The 19,984-nt window shown below is 35.2% G+C and overlaps 1 protein-coding gene across 1 annotated transcript in view; it reads right to left on the reverse strand.

Annotated features, from left to right (window-relative positions):
* Wwc2 (WW and C2 domain containing 2) overlaps positions 1-9,703 on the reverse strand; it is a 119,812-nt gene extending 110,109 nt beyond the window's left edge. Inside the window, exon 1 of the mRNA XM_013513141.1 lies at positions 9,546-9,703. The gene's annotated coding sequence lies outside the window, so the exon portion shown is untranslated. The remainder of the gene's footprint in view (positions 1-9,545) is intronic.
* Between the last annotated feature and the right edge of the window lie 10,281 nt (positions 9,704-19,984).

Genomic DNA, 19,984 nt, shown 5'->3' on the forward strand with positions numbered 1-19,984 from the left:
AAAAAAAAAAAAAAAAGATTAGTAGCTTGGTGCTTCTACTTGTTCTGCCTTGCTCTGCAAGTTCAATGCTGATCCTTTCCATATAAACTATGTATTTTACTTTTTCTCCTACATTAATAATATGAAACTCATTTTAAGCAATTATGTACCATAGAAGGTTCTAAGCTAGGACATAAAATGATCTTAACTTACAAGCAGTGACTGAAAAATGAGGTGAATATATAACTTGCTACATTAAAAGACACATTGTCATTAATCTGCCTCAAAATACCCCCCTTTGCCTGGAACACACTGATCCCATCATTCTTGTTACTTTCTGAAGCAGTTCTGGAAGTCCTTGTTCATGAGTGTCTTTATGCGGCATGATCAAAGATACAACGAATACTGCTGCCATACACCATCCAACAGAAAAGCAGGCTTATAAAACTATCATGGTGTGTCCTCATCTACCTTGTTCACCAAATCTGGTAGCATGTGACTTCTGGTACTTCCCTAAAGTAAGAAATAACCAGGAAAGAGAAATGTATTGAATCAATTGAGAACATCAAGGCAGCCATGAGAGCATGACTAAAGACACAAAAGGGGTGAATGCTACTTCAGAAAGTGACAAGAATGATGATATAAATGTTTTGCAAGTGAGAGGGAGTATTTCCAGGGAGATTAATGGAAATATGTTTTACTGTAATAATTTTTAAAATTTAAACATACCATTTTTATCACCCCTTATATTTCTCAGGAAGATGATTAAACAGAAATGTGCGGTTCTATCGAAGGAGTTGATATGATGGTGCAGAAGTCTTCTGTAATGAAAGTCACACACTACATGGAAAAAGCAATCTATAAACACTATGTATAATATCACCTTACTTGAGGTGTAAAATATATTTAAAATTCTGTGTGTATATGAATATATGTATATATATCAATATGAAAAAGACTAGAAAGACACACATTGAAAGATTCAGAAAATTTACTTAACTATGAGTTATATAAATAAAGAAAAGCATGTGGAAGGACAAGGTGAGGTCGGTATTTTTGGGGAATGACAAGATAGGAATCAAAAGTGTAGAGAAAGAAGGGACAATCTGAAGTAAAGAAAATGATGAGTTCAAGAAGACAGGGATAGGGGGCTGGGGATTTAGCTCAGCGGCAAAAGCGCCTGCCTGGCAAGCGCAAGGTCGTGAGTTCGGTTCCCGGTACAGGAGAAAAACCAAAAAAAAAAAAAGAAGACAGGCATAGTTTTACCTTTTTCAAATCTTACATCCAGGTAGAAGAAAAGTATACTAAGAAGTCCCTAAATTTAACAAATAAATGAAATATATGTTACCACATTTTTAGAAGTCACTATCACCATATTAGGCTTTAAAATGTTTTCTTTATTAAAATATGTATTTTAATAGCTTATCTGCCTAGGAAAATTTAAAGGATAAAATAAGACAGAGATGCAATAAAAGGGCCCAAAATTTATTTCTCTCCTTCTAAAGGAAACACATCCATATAAAATATTATATACACTTGAAAATTTTTCATCAAATCTCAACACGTGTGCCATCTAAGACTACAGAGGTGTCTGGTTCAGCCAATCTTTTTCCATGGTTATAAGTAGAAAGCAAGGATGGAATATAGAAAATAGCCAAAGGAGGACTCTACAAGTCAGTAATAGCAAGAAGGATTGGGGAGGAAGTCTAAATAACCTGTGATAGTGCGTTCTTTGTTTTCATTGCTGTCTTACAGCTACATCCTTTCTCGAGTCTCCCCTATATCCTGGAACTGCAAATGGGCTCAGACAGAAAAAGCTCCAAGACAAAATCCACTCTTTCATATCTGAGGGCAGAAAGGGAGAGGGGTGTTTCAAGGTAATTTTCTTTTGAATTGCTCAGGCCCATCCCAGATAAGCTCCAGAAACAAACCTGTACGCCTACAACAGGCCAGGGTGGCAGTTGCAGTCAACCTGAGACTCATTTTCTCCCACTTTCCTCTGAGACAAACCCAGTTCTGGAAAATACTAAATAGTACAACAAAGCTAATGCTTCCATTTACTAGGAGAAAGATGACAGAAAGGACAAAATTGATCAAGGGATCATTTAAATCTGTGTATGAGTTCACCCCTGAACTTACTGAATAAATATCACCAAAATTTTTGAGAACAAACAGAACAGTATAGACAACCAAACATATCCTAGTCACTTCTGGGTGATACAAGTGCAAGGCAGACCAAAATAATCTGCCAACGCGTTGCAAATTAAATTGACCCTAGAATAAGAGCCCACAGAAGACTGAACAAAACTTGCCAGTCAACCTATTCAGGTCAACTCTCAGCAAAAACAAATAAATACTCCCCAAAAGTTTTAAGTGTACCCTCAAGTCTTATAATAGTCTGAAAATGTCCATGATACTAATCAAAATTGTTTCACATGCACACAGAAATCAGGAAAACTTAAAGAACCTTGAAGGGCAAAGGCAATCAACATAAGTCAACCTCAAGATGACACAGACATTAGAATAACCAAGACTTTATAGCAGCCATCATAGTCATATGCTTCAAGAAGTAAAGACAAATACCACAGAATGAACAGAAAGGCAGAATTCTTATAAAGACTGAAAAAGTGTTTTAAATAAAAATTTTAGAATTGGAAAGTATAATAATTAAAAATGTCTTCAATAACAGAATTAATATGACAGAGTAATTACTTCACAAAATGAAACTCAATATTCTTCATATGAAGATAACAGAATCCAGAAGGTCCACAACCTACAGTCAATAATGTCTCAGTTCAAGTAAAAAGGCATGGAAAGAAACAAGAAAATGTTATATTAGGTCAAGAGAAAGATAAAACATTAGAAAAAGACCCTCATATAACTTCTGCTGGAATCAGTGAGCAAGGAGTTTAAAATAAAAGTAACAAAATACATAAAAGCAGCTTCAGGAAATCATAAATATAATAGTTAAATAGAGAAATATTTGGAAAATTGCAAAATAAAATGAATGGCAATCATACAAGAGAAAAATAAGATCTCAAATATTAAATTTTTGTTGGATAAAAATAGAGGATGATTGCAAAATTAACAATGTTTTTTAAATGTACATGGAACTTTCATGACTAACTGATCATATTCTGGAGCTGGGCAAAAAACAATTGACAGTGTCATTACAGAAGAAAATGACACATCAAAATTCCTCATAAACATCTTAGATACAAAAATTTCAACTATTAGCAAAGTGAGTTCACAACTGCACAAAAAAGATGATACAGTCAGTTTCACTTTGATTATTACACATTATATACAGGTATTAGGTTACCATAATATACCCAACAAAAATGTACAAATTTATGAACCTTTAAAACAAAGACAGCATAAATTCACAATACTCAAAGACAGTATGGTTCTACAATAAGAAGAAAGAAATAGATAATGAAATAGAAGAAACAAACATACTGTATACTCAAATGATTTTCAACTGAACAGCTTAGTCAATCCAACGGGGAAATAAAAGTGATATTAACAAATGGTTCTGGAACAACCTAATAAACTAAGAAGAAAAAAAGATATAAACTGCACATCATATATAAATATCTACTCATATTAGATCATATATTTAACCATGAAAGGTAAAACTAGAAGAAATTATAGGAGGATATCTTTATAATCTTGGAAGATTTCTTGGACAAGTCACAAAAAAGAACTATAAAAGAAAAATTAGTGTTATAATGAACTTTACCAAAATTTCAAATTCTACTCTTCAAAAGACACCATTAAGAAAATAGCTAGACAAATGAAAGACTGGAAAAATAAATATATGTTCTGATAAGAACACATACAGAGAATATATAAAGAATTCTTATGGTTCAAGAACGATAAAACCAAATTAATCCAATTGAAAACTGGGCAAAGGCTATTTGACTAGACATTTACCCAAAGAAGATATACAGAAGTCCAATAAGCATATAAAAAGATGTTTAATATCACTTATCATAAGGAAAATGCAAATCAAGACCACAATATATCATCTTGACCCTTTCGCATGGTCACTATTTAAAAAAAAACAAAACAACAAAAATTTATGAAGACACTGAGAAACAGGAACCCTTGTGCATTGTTGGTGGAGATGGAAATTGGTGTAGTGGGTATGAAACAGAACGTCCTCATTAAAAACAAAACTCTGAGCTGGGTGCAGTAGAGCACACCTGTAATCCCAGCTAATTAAGAGGCTGGGACAGCAGGTTAGTAAGTTCAAAACAGCCTGGCCAATTTAGGAAGACCTTACACAAAACAAATTTTTAAAAAGGACTGGAGACATAGTTCAGTGGTAGGGTGCTTGTTTAGCATGCATGAGGCCCAGAGTTCAATCACCAGTGTTGCAAAACGGAACTATGATCCAGCTACTTCACTTCTGGATATTTACCTAAAACAACTGAAAACAAGATCTTAAGATGTCTGTACACCCACAACAACACAGCATTATTTACAACAACCAAGAGTTGGAAGCAGCCTAAATGTCCATCAAATGAATAAAAGGAAATGTAGTATGTATATACAACAGAATGTTACTAAGCCTTTAAAAAGAAGACAGTCCTGTTTTGTGCTACAGTGTGGATGGATCTTAATCACAAAGGCCTACTTCAAAAATAAATGAAGTATTTAAAAACAAGTCAAACTCTTAAAATCATAAAACGAGATGGTGGAAGCCAGGAGCAGGGAGTGGGAGAGAGCGGACCTGTGGGTATGAAGTTTTAGGTTAACAAGCTGAAGAATTTCCTGAGATCTGTTACACAACTAAGTGCACTGAGTTGACACTAAAATGAACTGCATATTTCTAAATGTTAATGGACTAGGGATGGAGCTCAGCGCTACACGGCTTGCCTAGCATACACAAGGTCCTGAGTTTGATTCCAGCATCACAAAAGAAAAACAAAAAATTAAGATAATAAATCTTATATATTTCTTACCACAATAAAAGAAAGGACCTATATAACAATGCTCATGGTAGCCTTTTAAAACTAAAAATAACCCTGAAATTGCAGAACAGATTTTAAAAGCTGGGATCTGCTCATACAGAATATTACTCAGTGATAAAAAGGAATATTCTAACATATAAACAATATCATAAATAAATATAAATAAGACTATTATTATATCTTTGTAAAGAATCCATTTTGTCTGAGTTTTTTTGTTTGTTTGTTTTGTTTTTTTTCCGGTACTAGGAATCGAACTCACGACCTTGAGCTTGCCAGGCAGGCACTGTGCCACTGAACTAAATCCCCAGGCCCTATTTTCTCTGTTTTTAAATTGGGTTGTTTGCCTTTTAATATTAATTTTTCATGATCCTTTATATGTCCTAGCTATGAATTCTTTGTCAAATACATTTACAAAACATATTTTCCTACGTCACTCTTTATCAGTTGTATGGTCTTCAAAAACATGTTGAGTAAAAGAATCTATTTCCAAAATCAAACAGAGTCCTTTTCCTGGGATCAGCAAAACTAAATTATGGTGATAGAAACATGAATTAATGCTTGCAGCAGAAGGGAGAGGATGACTGGAGGTGGACAGGATAGAGCTTACCCTGGTGATGAAAATATTTTGCATCTGGACTGGGGTGGCAGTTACAAACGGTTACACATTTGTCAAAGTTCACTAAAAATACACAAGATCTGTGCAGTTACATGTATATAAGTAACACCTCAATTAATAAAAAAGAAAAAATTATGGTACAATTCTGACACCATCAGAAAGTGGTTTCCTTCTGGTTATAATAATATAAAAATCTCACAAATAATCATAATTACCTTCTAGGCAAACACTACCCGGAAATGCTGTACCCCATAACACACAGACTCACTAGAAGGTGAATGCTAACACATAAAACTTTAGGTCTACACCTGTAATCCCAGCACTTGGGAGGCTGAGGCAGGAGGATCACTGTAAGTTTGAGGCCAGCCTGGGCTACAAAGTGAGTTCAAGGCTGGCCTGAACTGCATAGTGAGACCTTGTCTCAAAAAGACAAAAAAAAAACAACAACAAAACTTTAGGTCTAAAATACCTATCACTGGCAAGGTCAAATCTTCTACTTCTAAATATTTAACAGGTTTTCACAGAAATACAATTAAGCATCCAAACATTCCTTATTTCATTTTTTATCTAAATAAAGAGAACATAATGCTGAAACTATAAAATGTCAAAACACGACATATGTGTGAACCAGCTGTTATGAGAAGATAATGCCATTTGTTCCCTAAACTACTTCACAGCAATGTCTTGAAGATTAATGAGATAATGGATTGGATTCTTTTCAGTGAGTAAACTACTTGCTGTAGGTAATTTCTGTATTTTAGGGAACAGTAAATCTATCAGACACTAGGTTACAATTACTACACTGAGGCAAAGTGGTAGATTTAGAAATTTACATCCTCATAATCAAGTTTTTATACATTTAGAATGGTGCTTTCTGAAGCATAATTTATTCATATAATGCATTTTAATTCCTTTAAAAATCAGTTTTTATTCTATAAGTTAAACCATAAGCACTTCCTTCCACTTAGCATGTAAGAAGTTATTATTATTCTAGGCATCTAAGAATAAAGAAATAAAAGATATAGTAACTGCCTTCAATACCACACAGTTTAGGAAGGAAAATGTATAAATACATTTGAATGCAATATGACAATGCTTTAAAAAATTCCTACGTAGTTGGTGTTGCAGAAACACCTGGACTAGGCACCTAATCCAGAAGGCACAGACCTGCAAAGCCAGGGGACGCACATCAAAAAGGCCTCTGAGAAGCAGTGGTACATGAGAGACTAACTCTAGAAAGATGCACCAAAGGTCAAAAAGAAAAGCCAAAGGGCCCTACAATCCTAAAGCTAGGCCAACAGATATGAAAAATGATGCACTTTGAGACCGCAAAGTTAAGTGAAATAAATCAGACACCCAAGCTGAAATATAGTATGTTTTCTCTTATTAAGAGAAACCCAAGCCCAAATAAACGAAGGGCAAAATAAAAGACAGATAATAGGAAAAAGAGAGATAGATCTTCTGTAAAAGAGAAGGAGACCAAGAGATGAAGAGAGATTTGTGGGAGAAGAGAGGAAGAGAAAGGGATGAAAAAACAATCAAGAAGTGTTATATACATGTACAAATTCTGCCTGAGGAGGATAATCACTGTGTAATACAAATAGGCACTAATAAAAAGTACAACTCTTTTTAAAGAAGACAGAAAGCCAAGGAAGCACAAGGTACTGCTGCAAGATTCTCCAGAGCCAACGCAGAGCAGGAGATGAAAACAGTCCAGTGTGGGCAGAATGGGAGGATCCACAGAACAAGCAATCAAATACATGCATATGGAACTCTGGAGATTTAAGGACCAAATTTGGCAGCCAGCAACCTAAAAAGAATAACTGAAGTCATTGCCGAAGAACCTCCACAGTGTGCAAATGGGGAGACCATTACAGAAGTCCTGACAGCAAGTACAAGTGAGGAAGGCACAAGGCAAGAGAAATCTGGGTAAGAGCAGGAAGGTAATAAAAATGAAATTCCAGGACGATGGTGCACTGAAATCCAAAGGAGCAGGAGCAGGAAGGAATAACCCATGGAGACAAGTCAAGGAAGACAAGACCACAGTGTTGTTTGCCTTAATCATCTGTAAGATCTCAGAAGACCTCAGCAAGAGTGGTTTCTGAGAGTGAGAACACCAGAGGAAGTGGAGCCCCTGCAGACTATAGGTTTCAGTCACTGGCTCTGAAGGCAAGAAAGAGGATCTCAGTTGGGAAGCGACTTGGGTCGAAAGATGGTTTTGAGGGGGTAGGGACAAATGTATTGTTACTCAGTTCTTCTCATAGAATTTTTGTTTAGTATCATTTTGAAAGATTTCAGTGTTTATATATTAAGACAAAATAATTACTATGAATGTCAGGAGAAAATTTTAAAGCTAGGAAATAACTGATAAAAAGATCAAAAAGGAGGGGCTGGGGATTTAGCTCAGCGGCAAAGCGCCTACCTGGCAAGCGCAAGGTCATGAGTTCGGTTCCCGGTACCGGAGAAAAGCCAAAAAGATCAAAAAGGAGAGAAGGACAAGATAGAAAAATGATTAAGAGGTATCTGCAGGGTAACGTACAATGTCCAGAAGAATAACTCTTCCACTGAGAAAGAAGAAAATGTCCTTCAGCGGGTGGGAGGGAACCTGGGGGAATTCGTGTTCTCATTTGGTTACTATGAGAGAGCTTCTACTTGCTGAACCAAGAGAGCCAGGGTGGTTTCTGGTTTCCCAAATATTACTTTAAGGAAAGAAAGCTAAACTTTATCCATCTAAAATAAATATAAGCGAGTTAAGCAGCTATACATTTCAGATAGTCACTGAATTATTTGCAGTGACATAAAGGTGAAGCACATCTATTTAAAATGAACTGCGTTTTACCAACACTAGTCCTTTTCACTTGCACAGATTATGACATTTAGTTGTTTAATCACTGATAAGCAATAAACCTAATATATAATAATACAGTAGCAAGAAATATTTATTAGAAAACAAAAAATTAAAAGCTAACTAAAAAAACACACCAATTCTAGCACTCAGAAGGCCCTGGGCTCAATCTCTAGCACTGAGAGAAAACAACAACAACACACACACAATTAAAAATTCCTTATGGAATTTTTTGGAAATTTTTAGGAGAAAGCCATCACCAATGAAGATCACATAAAACTTTTCTGCAGTTATACTGTTCCAAAAGATATTAAAATGTATGGTTTTTAAAATTTTTAATATAAGAATAGTCCTAAGAGAAATAAGAAAATAGGGAATAAATTAATTACGTATTCCACAAAAACTATAAAAATGAAATAATTCTTTTTAACTGAAATAAGCAAAGTGAGTCTCTGTGATTACTGTATGATGCCATCTGAATAAACTTTCAAAGGGCTGTGTAGAAGAATAAGTATTCATGTAGAAATAAATACATATATACAAATCAATAAAAAATACTTTGTGTTTTTAAAAGTTGTTCATGGCCACAGTCATTCTCTGCCCTACCCTTGCCACAATGGATTTAAAACCAGTTAAAATGAGATGTTTTTCCCTCCAAGCCACAAAGAAATCAAGAAATAGTAAAAAGAAAAGGGTCTCAGTCTCTTCTATAGCTATGCGGTCTTTCAGAGAAGGCCAATCCTCCCCCCAGGGCACCCAATCCACACCAGCTGTGTCTTTAGACTCACTATGCCCCCAACCAACTCCTTCTGGGTCAGAATTGCAGGACCCCCAATCTGATGATGCAGGGGTCACAGAAAGAGGAACCCGGTGGCTCTCAATCTCCACAGGCTTCTAAACTTACACTGAAGCAGAAAACTCATTCCACACGAGCCAGCCAGACTACCAGACACCCTCTCTCTCCCTCTCTGTCTCCATAAAGCCATCTCTGCATACATATCCCAAACACCAAAATGAACATTTCAGTTAAGTATCAGTCATTAAGAAAACAGAGATGTTAAAGTAAGAAAATTCACTCCGCAATGTGCTTCGCCCTTTTTAGAACGAGATTTTTGGAGGAACTTACTGTTGATGTGATCGATGTAGTAGACACCAATTTGAGGGTCAAACCCTGCTTCCCATCCCCATGGCAGCTCATCCCCAACACAGTCAGCAAAGGACAGGGGCTTTGTTAACCTACAACAGACAGAACAAATACACAGTGACTATTTTTTTTTTTGTCACACCACACATGTCAAAATTCAGCACCTTCACTACAAATTATATATCTAGGTTGAATTTTTCCTTTGTTCATGGTTCCAGAACTTGCAGTACTGCACTTGAAATAATAAAGAAAAAAACAAGGATAAAATAGAGAAGGGAATATTGAAAAACAGAATAAACCATTCATTATACCCTTTTGAAAGATCACAGTTTAAGACTAGAGATAAAACTCTAAGATAAATAAATCAGGTCATGTTAAATCAGAGAACCCTAAGCTGTAAGAAAGTCTAAAATCCAGTGCAGCTCTGCAGGAAGGTGTTATCCCTTTAAAAATGAATATCTATCCAGGATTCAAACACTAGCATCAGAAATGATATCAGTACCCCTAAAATAAGAACATGCATGAAGCTACACTACTTTAGATTTGGATGTTCTCATACAAATTAACTAAACTCCCTACTATGCAGTTTGGTATGAATTTTTCTTGAAAGGAAGGACAAATATAACTTTTTTTTATAAATACCTTGTACATAACAGTTACTCAAAAATTTTAATGGAACAAAACACAAAGTATTCATATATCACCTTTCAAAACTTTCTTATACTTTCTCTTAAGAATACTTTCTCTTTAACATGTTTTTTTTTTTTTTTTTTTTTTTTTAACATGGGCTGGCCTTGAACTCACTGCATAGCCTAGGATGGTCTGGAACTCACAGCAATCCTCCTGCCTCAACCTCCTAAGTACTAGGATTATAGGCATGCACCACCATGCCTGGCTAAAACGTATTTCTTTAAGACTCTTTAAATCAGAGAAATGACATCGTTTCTTAAGCAAAGTATAGGTTTCAGACATAATTACAGATTTTTTTCCTCACTCATTTTCACTTTTGGAATTTTCTTTTGGTTGTTGGAGTAGCCATGGTAAGTTAACATTATAGAATAGTGAATGCCTTGTTGTAGGGTGGCCATCAATCAACACACCTTCTAACTTAATATTCTGGCAGGACTAGCCTGGTTCTTACATACAAAAGCTCCTGGAATCCCTTTAATCCATATTAGTGAAATCAAAGGTGTCACAGCACACCTGAAATATCGGTCATTTCCAGATTCACTTCATTCATCAGAATAACAAAGTATGTCATCTACCCATCAGAACACTGGGAGAAGGACATGGAAATGATCCCAGGCCTACCCTGCAGAAGCTTTCTAAGGACACAAAACACCAACACGAAAGGAAGGGTCCCCCTGTCTCCCAACCTTCCCACAGCACGAAATTCCTTTCTAGAAATGACTCAAAGACACTGGCTTTCGAAACCAGCTCAGCTGACAGAAGCCATGATAAGGGCAAGTGGCTCTTGCCGCTGACATGTTGGGAGATCTCTTAACTGAGCACCTCTCTACTTCAGTTTCCTTCTCCTGAGTGGCAAAAACACTGCCTATTCTTTCCCTACAGCTCAACTACTTCCTAAGATAATGTGAAGATAAAAAGAATGTGGGGAATATGGTAAGCAGTCTCTAAGTGTTAGTCACTGTCAACACAGCACAGCATGTGACATTGTTACAGTTTAGATCTAAAACAGCACCAAAGCCTCACGTGTCTTGAAGGTGATGGGCTGTGGAGGTGTTACAGCTGATGTGGTATTGGGAGTTGGGATCTGTCAGAAAAGGCAGATCACTGCGGCTGTGACCCAGAAAGGTACATCTCCCTTCCCAGCTCCTCTCTCTTGACTTCCTCTGATTTCTTGCTGTCATGCAGTGATAGCTTTCCTTCCACCATGCCAGCAACCATGCAAGGACCAAAACTTCTAAAATGTGAGTCAAGATAAATCTTTCCTTTAAGTGTTGGACATTTGTCTCTGCAATGAGAAAGTTAAGACAGAAGTCTCTCATTTACTCCTCAGACAAAATAAGTCAGGCAGCATAGTATTAAGGAGCAGCTCTCAAAACAGTCTCCAGAACTAGCAGCAGCACAACAGAAATGCAAATTCTTGGACCCTAAGGTAGCCCACAAAATCGGAAAGTCAAAGGCCCAGCAACATGTGCTCTGCAGGCAACTCTGCTGCACACTAAAGTTTGGGAACCCTTGGCTTACAAGTGAAGAGTTTGAAACGCGGTACCAAAGAAAGAATGGGTTCAAATTTTTGTTCTGTACGATCTTCACTGTACAACCTAGAGCAAGTTATTACCTTTAAAAACCTTGGTTCACTAACCTAATTTTCAAAGAGTATGGGGGCTGCAGAGAGATTTTAGAAGACAGTAAAATGCCTGGCAATGGTAAACTTCAATATGTTAAATAAATGAAAAGAATCTCAAAGATGTTAAGCAATGTGCCTAAATGCAGCAACTTGCCACATTTACTTTGAAATCATGGAGTCCATTTTAACTCAATCAGAGACAAAAAGAATTTACCTCTTAGAATTGTGCTCAGATACAATCTCGTATCATAAGCTGTTCAGGAAATCTAATTTTTCTTTTGATAAAAGAATTAGATACCATATCAAAAAATCCCACACTACAGGAAGTGGCTTTGTATATCCACTGTCTCTAAGAATGTCTCTTTGGCTACCTTCATAAAGCGAACTGATTAACGTGTGCCAGGTCACCCTGCACATGACTCTCTGAGGACTCCTTCCTTACCTCCTCCTTATCAATGATGTCATAAAGCACACACAAACCAAAGAAATGAAGCATGAAGAGACAGGAAAATGATAAGGCTAAGTGACAAAACAGAGATTTTAAGGACAAGTTTTACCTGCCACCAAATCAACATCTATAAGCCTGAGTATGATATGAAAATATTCATTATTCTCAGAAGTCAAATTAGCTATAAAAGTTTCAAAACATGTGCTATTATTACAAGTTATGGTAACTTGATTACACTTGGAAGTAATTCCATTTTCCCATGAATTTGTCAGTAGATAATAAGCAGTTACTGCCACTGTTGTAAGACTAAAATTACATCTGCAAGTACAGACACACTTATGAACTCAGTGACTAATTCAGAAGTTTCTACTGCTCAAAATTTCATATAAGTTTCTTTGCAGCGCTAGTTTAAAAGTCAATTTAATACTTTATATTCTGCATCTGGAAAACGTCTTTTTTCTGTCTTTTATTAGTAAATAAAACCATTAACCTCAAAGAGTAAATAAAAACTGAAAGGTACAATAGATATTGTGAAAGGGAAAGAAACTGCTCAATAGGAAAGAAAAACTGGGATGAGGGAAAGGAGAGAAAGGAAGGCAGAAAGAAAGAGAGAAAGAGAAAGAAAGAAAGAAAGAAAGAAAAAAATATATATATACAAGATAGCTAAGATAATTATACTACTAATTTCTACTGGTTTGTTGAAAGGAACAGTTAATGTTTAATTGTTTAATCAATCTTGCATACCTATATCTGGTAATCTGAGCAACTACTTTAAAGATAACAAGTAATACAACAACCATTGTTGATTTCCTATCATCTTGTTTTGAAATTCTGTATCATTTTTACAGTTTTTTGTTGTTTTGTTTGTATCTTTCTGTCATTTTGTTTCTGTTCTTTTTTCTTTAAAATAATTTAAAAACTGAAAAAAAATATTTGCAGTGAAAAAAACTATTAACTATTAAAAGTTTAGTACTAAATTCTTATCCAAATAAGAAAATATAAATAGAATAATATCCTCAGGTGCCGAACAAACAAAATCAAGGAAGGATCCAATTATACTGCTTTCTGGATATTTTCATTATGGCCTATAATATATTCAGTCCCTACCCTCATTGGGGAAAAACAGCCATAAGCCTTTCCTCAAACCTCCTGGCTCCTCTTTAGATCCTCACTTCCTAACCACCTGCTCATCCTAACCTACAGGCCTATAGAAGATGCTATCAGAATCTCCACCTAACTTTAATTCTTCCTGAATACACTCTTCACAGGCATGTTTGTGGGTGAGTCGCCTTTGAAACAGCACACTGCTTATGCTTTTGGTTGTGGGGCTCAAATATATTACTCAGAAAAACTACAATGTTCTATCTCCAAAAGGGTCAATTTTTATATATTATGCTAATAGTATAAAATATTCACCAAGTGCTTATCACATATCACATTTTAATTTATGTAAATGTGTGAGTTAAAGCCCTATAAAAGTCTACAAAGTAGGTATAATTTTGATTTCCACTGAAACAGCTTATGTAGGAAACAATACCTATTTGTAGTCAAAAAAGCATGTGTTAGGGTAACACATACCTCTCTGTAGTCAACATTTATACTAAAGGCAGTAGTGGCTGCACACTCTGCTACCAAGGCTTTCATGCTTTTATAAACCTCCTCAATGGATACTCTGAAGAGCAAAAAAGCAAAATCTAGTAACAAACAAAAGGAAAAACATCTATCAAAGGCACACAATTCTTAAACATTTCACCAAACATAGAAAGATGCTTTTTAAAAAACTTAGTGTGATTTACAGGCTGAACAGAAATTCCTAAGTAAAACTATATGACTTATGCATATATTTCTTAAATAGGAGGCTATAAAATAATTTTAATTTAACTGCTTATATTGTCTGCCTATTTAAGCTAAAAAAAAAAAAAAAAAACCAACAACAAAAACCAAAACAACACCTTGGTACTAATAAGGCCAAAGTTTGGGGTTATACTTCCCTGAGAGCTCTTTAACGCACAATCAACCAGAAAATATTGTTTAGGGTAGTAGTTCCTGATCCAAAAGGTGCATCCAATTTAACTGAAAAGCTTATTAAAATACAGACTGCTGAAGCTACCACCAAAGTTTCCAACTCAGTAGATTTGGGATTGGGCCTGAGACTGCATTTTTAACAAAGTCCCAGGTATGATGATGATACTGCCCCCCATACCACACATTGAGAAATCACTGCTTAAAGTATACAAATTATATCCAAAAATAACCCAATCAGGTGATGAAGAAATGGAAAACAATATCAAATTGAAAACACACCTGGGGGGGGAAAAAAAAAAAAAAGAAAACACACCTGGGAACAAAAGACTGTTCCTAGACATACTTATGAACTCAGTGACTAATTCAGAAGTTTCTACTGCTCAAAATTTCATATAAGTTTCTTTGCAGCGCTAGTTTAAGAGTTAACTTAATACTTTATTTTCTGCATCTGGAAAACATCTTTTTTCTGTCTCTTATTAGTAAGTAAAACCATTAACCTGAAAGAGTAAATAAAAACTGAAAAGCATAATAGATATTGTGAAAGGGAAAGAAAAACTGGGATGAGGGAAAGGAGAGAAAGAGAGAGAAAGAGAAAGAGAAAGAAAGACAGAAAGAGAAAGGAAGAAAGAAATATATGTATAAGTCACATGAGAAATATCTGTTAGAGAAACTAAAATATTTAAACATGTAAAATGGTTTAATAGTCCTTGGATTTGGAACAGGTCACCTCATTTATTAAGTAAACATTTCTTCAAAGGACATGTAACTCATTTTAAAACAACAGTTTTCTTTTTCCTTCATTTTCTCACTTATGTGCAAATAGTAATAAGTATTCAATAATATTAGTCATTACGGAAATGCAAAACACAGCTGACACTATACTTAAAAATTGAATGTAAACAAGTGTTGATGTCTTGGTTACTTTTCTCTCATTGCTGGGACAAAATAGCCAACGCCTGAAATTAAGGAAGGAAAGGTTTATTTAGCTTACAGTTTGTGGAGGTATCGGTCCATACTTGGCTGATTCCAAGGCAGAGTGGCACATGGCAGAGGGCAAGCATTCATGGTGGTGGAACACAGCAAAGGCAACAAGAGCCAAAAGGGAGGAGCAGTGGCAGCAAGCAGCCTCTTTCCCTCCTTTACATTTTATGGAAACTACTGGCCCCAGGGCGGGTGTAGCACTCACATCCATAATTCCAACATTGGACCATGAATCAATCATAAACTCTAGCAGCCCGCCCCATGACTACATGAGGATTTGGGGGGACATGCAAACACAAACCATAACAGTTGACAAAGATGAAGCAATATGGGAACCCTGCACATTGTTGATGGATATGTAAAATGATTCCTCCTCTATGGAAATAGTTTAGTAGTTCCTCAAAAACTTACATATAGGATTATCATATAATACCAATTCCACTCCTAGACCTATTCTTAGAAGAAATAAGTACTCAAATAAAAAACATGTATGTGCATTTCATCTCAGCATTATTTACAATAGCAAAAAGGATGGAAATAGCCCAAATTTCTATCAAGAAGTGAATGGATAAACAAATTGTGGGATATGCATGCAATGGCATATTGTTTAGCTATGGAGTACTTACACACACTATACTGTGAATGAATCTAAAAAATATTAGGCTAAGTGAAAAAGCCAACCATAGAAGGTTACATATTGTTTGTTTCTATTATATGAAATATCCATTCCATAAATCCATAAAAACAGGAACAGCAAAAAGGGTGAATACAGTCAAACTGTTTAATGGGTACTGTGGAGTGATGGGAATGTTTTGAAAATAAATATAGGGTGAAGGCTGCACAAGACTGTGAATGTACTAAACATCATTCACTATGTGTTCACTTTAAAATGTTTAGTTTATGACATATAAATTTTGCCTCAATAAACTGGTTTTTAAAACAGTAATAAGTATATAACAAAGACAAGATGCCAAGTGAGTAAAACATTTTTGTATGAGGTAATAAAATAATAAAGCCATGGGAAAACATTCAACACCACTAATAATAAAAAGATATGCCAAAAAAAAAATGAGGCTTAATTTTAAGCTATTAAGGTATCAAGTTTTTATTTTGTTTTGCTTTCTTAGAGAAAAGACTCAGGTCTGGTGAAGATGTGGAGAAATCAGTTACTTGCATTCATTGCTAGTGACTTTGTAACTCGATACAATCCTTTTAAGAAAGATTTGGCTGTATTTAAAAAAAATTAAAACTGTTGATTCCATTTAGCCTGGGAATGCTATTCTTTTTTTCACATCGTTTTTATTAGTGCATATTGGGTATGCAGATTAATGGGCTTCATTTTGAAAAATAACATGTACATAACATACTTGAATCACTGTCACCACCCCCATCACTCCCTAAGAACATTCTTCTTGTACAGGGTTCTATGAACTCTGTCGTGTCTACTCACTTCCACAGAGAGTAAGTTGTCTTCATAGACATCTTACTGCACTCTTGTAGCTTCCTCAGCCCAGACTGTTACTGGTCTCTCTGGCACAATGCCTACCTCATACCTAGTGGGTGCATAATAAATCGTGATTGAACGGATGACAATTAGAAAAGAAAATGAAAATTTTAAAAACAATTATATGACAGGGGCACTGTAAATTATTCTTTGAAGATTTTTCCATTTACTCAGATGTAATAGTAAAGGCATTTACTCAAGTAACAAGATGAAAGTTGAGTCAGGGTGATTGTTGCTAACTATGTTACCTTACAACTAGAACAGGATACAAGAAAATTCATTAGTATGGTACCACAATACTTGGTCTCATGACTTATTTTTACTTTTTAAAATCACATAATGAACTGTGTAACAGAAAACAGGTACATTCTTGGTTGCAAAGGTCTAACAGAATTTATCTCAGAATTTTTTCACTAATTCAGTAACTTCTTAAAAAGTATTTTTACTCCACAGAGGAAAATAGAGTAAGTATGCAAACACTTTAACCTAAACTCTTTTCTTAGAGTCAAAACACATTTGATTGCTGGATTATTTTCTTTTGAAAAATCATATGAGAATTTAAGTGGCTAGGCCAGCCAAGAAAACAGGAATGTTTTAGAAAGGAAGAAGACTTAAAGAATTATTGTCCAAACAAACAAAAATCCACCAAGGTGGCCTCACTCCCCAAGCTGTAGTTCAACAACACAAAACCAATTTCACCACAGACAATAATTATGTAAAGTTGAAGACTGGAGATGCTTGAGTACTCTCTCTGGAGAATATGCTCCAGGCAGAGCACCAGTCTGCTGTCCCTTTTAATGAACAGCCCGTGTTATACGCAACCTCTTTTGTAAGGAGGTTAATTAATTATTCAAATGAGCCTATATTACTTTTATCACAATTTAGAGAACTAGGAGGATTGTTTTTTACTCCTTTTAACCTCACTAGACAGGGATAATCCCATTTAACAATATGATGTGTTTCACCTCAGGCTGTTTTTAAAATGAATATATAAATATCTACACATAATAAAAATGCACATTTTACAAAGTTTTTATGATATAAAATAACTAAATAAATTATACATATAAACCATATTGATTATGTAAGCAATGGGAAGACGAGATAGCCAAGTAGAGGACAAAATCTAGATACTATATCTATCTTACACCAAAACTAATTTCATACAAGTTACGTGTGGAAAAACAAACTGCTTCATGAAAACTATGGAACCTAATAGAAGAAAGGATGTACAAGAATTCTTTATGGCTTCTGGGATCCATTTCTTAGTGTTTCAACTTTATTCCTTTGATAGTATATAACTGAAAATAAATACATGTAAAACAAAATCAGACTATAAAATTTTAGTAGAACTGTTGGTCAAGGATTTAAATATATGGCTTTGCTCTCTTTGCTCCCTGTTAAAAGGTCAATTAACAAACATGAGGAGGATGTTAAAGACTTATGAAACCAAAAAGGCTTTCTCCTTGATTTACTCAAAAGGCTTGGGGGAAAAGAAATTAAATGGAAAGTACACGGAGTACATGATTAAAAGTTATTTAATGTGGTACCCTGCTTCCACTATACCATACTGGAAGCATGGTCCTAGGCCAATGGAGGACTATGGCAGGGAATAATTGGGACAAATTTTTAATTTAGGAAGGTGAATCTAATAGAATTGTAGACCAGACTACAGAAGTGGTTATCCAAACATAGCCCCATGCCAGTAGCAGCAGCATCACCTGGTAACTTGCTAACAATGTAAATTACCCAGTTTCTTTCCTAGAACTTCTAAATCAGGAACTCAGCATGTACGGATCCTCAAATTTATCAAGCTTTCCACACGATTCTAATGCCCTTCTGGAGTGATGCCTGCTACAGTGCAAGAGCTACTGAACTGGATAAAGGCTCAAACCAAGCTCCCTTTTGCATTATATCAAGACATATGAACAAGATGTGTGAAGTATGATTCTAGTATTCTAGCAGTTTGTCCTACAGTCAAGTAATGGGCTCCACCTATATCTACATGGTAAGTGACCTCATGGTAGACAGTGCTTCCCACAGTGGCATCTGCATGTTTACTTTGGAAACAAACTGAGGATGCTGCCTTCTTGTACCATCAGAAATCATTCAAGTAATACAAGAGGTAGAATTTTGCATGGTGCTAGTGGGTGGTGAGTTTAGTTGAACACAAAATAATCCTCACAGGAACACAGTATTAGAATCTCTGAACTAAAGCACTCATTTTTGCCTCAGAGATCTAGAGACCCCCTATTTGTTAAAAGGCAAGAAATATTCAGCTGGAAACCCCTGTGGCCCACAGTCCACACCAGTGGCCTCTTCCTATACACTAAGTCTACAGTAAGTGTTCTCCTGATCAATCCAACTGCAAGGAAGCCTCCTTCTCTGGGCAATCACTAGTCATCTGGAATTTAATAATTCCAAACTGTTCTTTTTTTTAAAAAAAAAAAAGAAAAAAAGAGCACCCCATAAATTTCATTTATTTCTTTTATTTTAAAGAGAAGAAAACAATAACAAAACAACAATGAAGACAAAAACAATGCAAAAACAATACAGGATTTCAAAACAAGATGATAGGAATTAACCATGGTTGTTATACTACATATTGTTATCTTCAGTGAAGTTGCTCAGATTACCAGATATGTAAGAATGTAAGATTGATCAAACCATTAAAGACAATAACAAGTAATAAAAATAAATTAGAATTGATACAGAGCTTCATTAAACAAGATGGTAGGAATTTAGCAATGGTTGCATTATTGCATATTGTTGTCCTCAAATTAGTTGTTCCAATTACCAGATGTAAGCATGCAAAATTGGTCAAGAGAAAAAAAGATTTAAGCATTAACTGTTCCTTTCAAGAAACCAATACACATCAGCAATATACTTATCTCAGCTATCCTTGTATATGCATATATATTTTTTCATTTTTTGTTTTTTTGTGTTTTTGTAGGGCTGGGGATTGAACCCAGCGCTTTATGCATGCTAGGCAATGGCACTACCACTGAACTACATCCCCAGCCCCTATTTTTTTCTTTTTCTTTTTTTTTAATTTTAAAGAAAAAATGTCAAAAACAAAATAACAAGTACAAAGGCTTAAACAAAACAACATAAAAACAATAAAAATTATACAGAATTTCAAAACAACA

The sequence above is a fragment of the Chinchilla lanigera genome, unplaced genomic scaffold, assembly GCF_000276665.1.
Source record: "Chinchilla lanigera isolate Chin_1 unplaced genomic scaffold, ChiLan1.0 scaffold00002, whole genome shotgun sequence".
Lineage (NCBI taxonomy): Eukaryota > Metazoa > Chordata > Mammalia > Rodentia > Chinchillidae > Chinchilla > Chinchilla lanigera.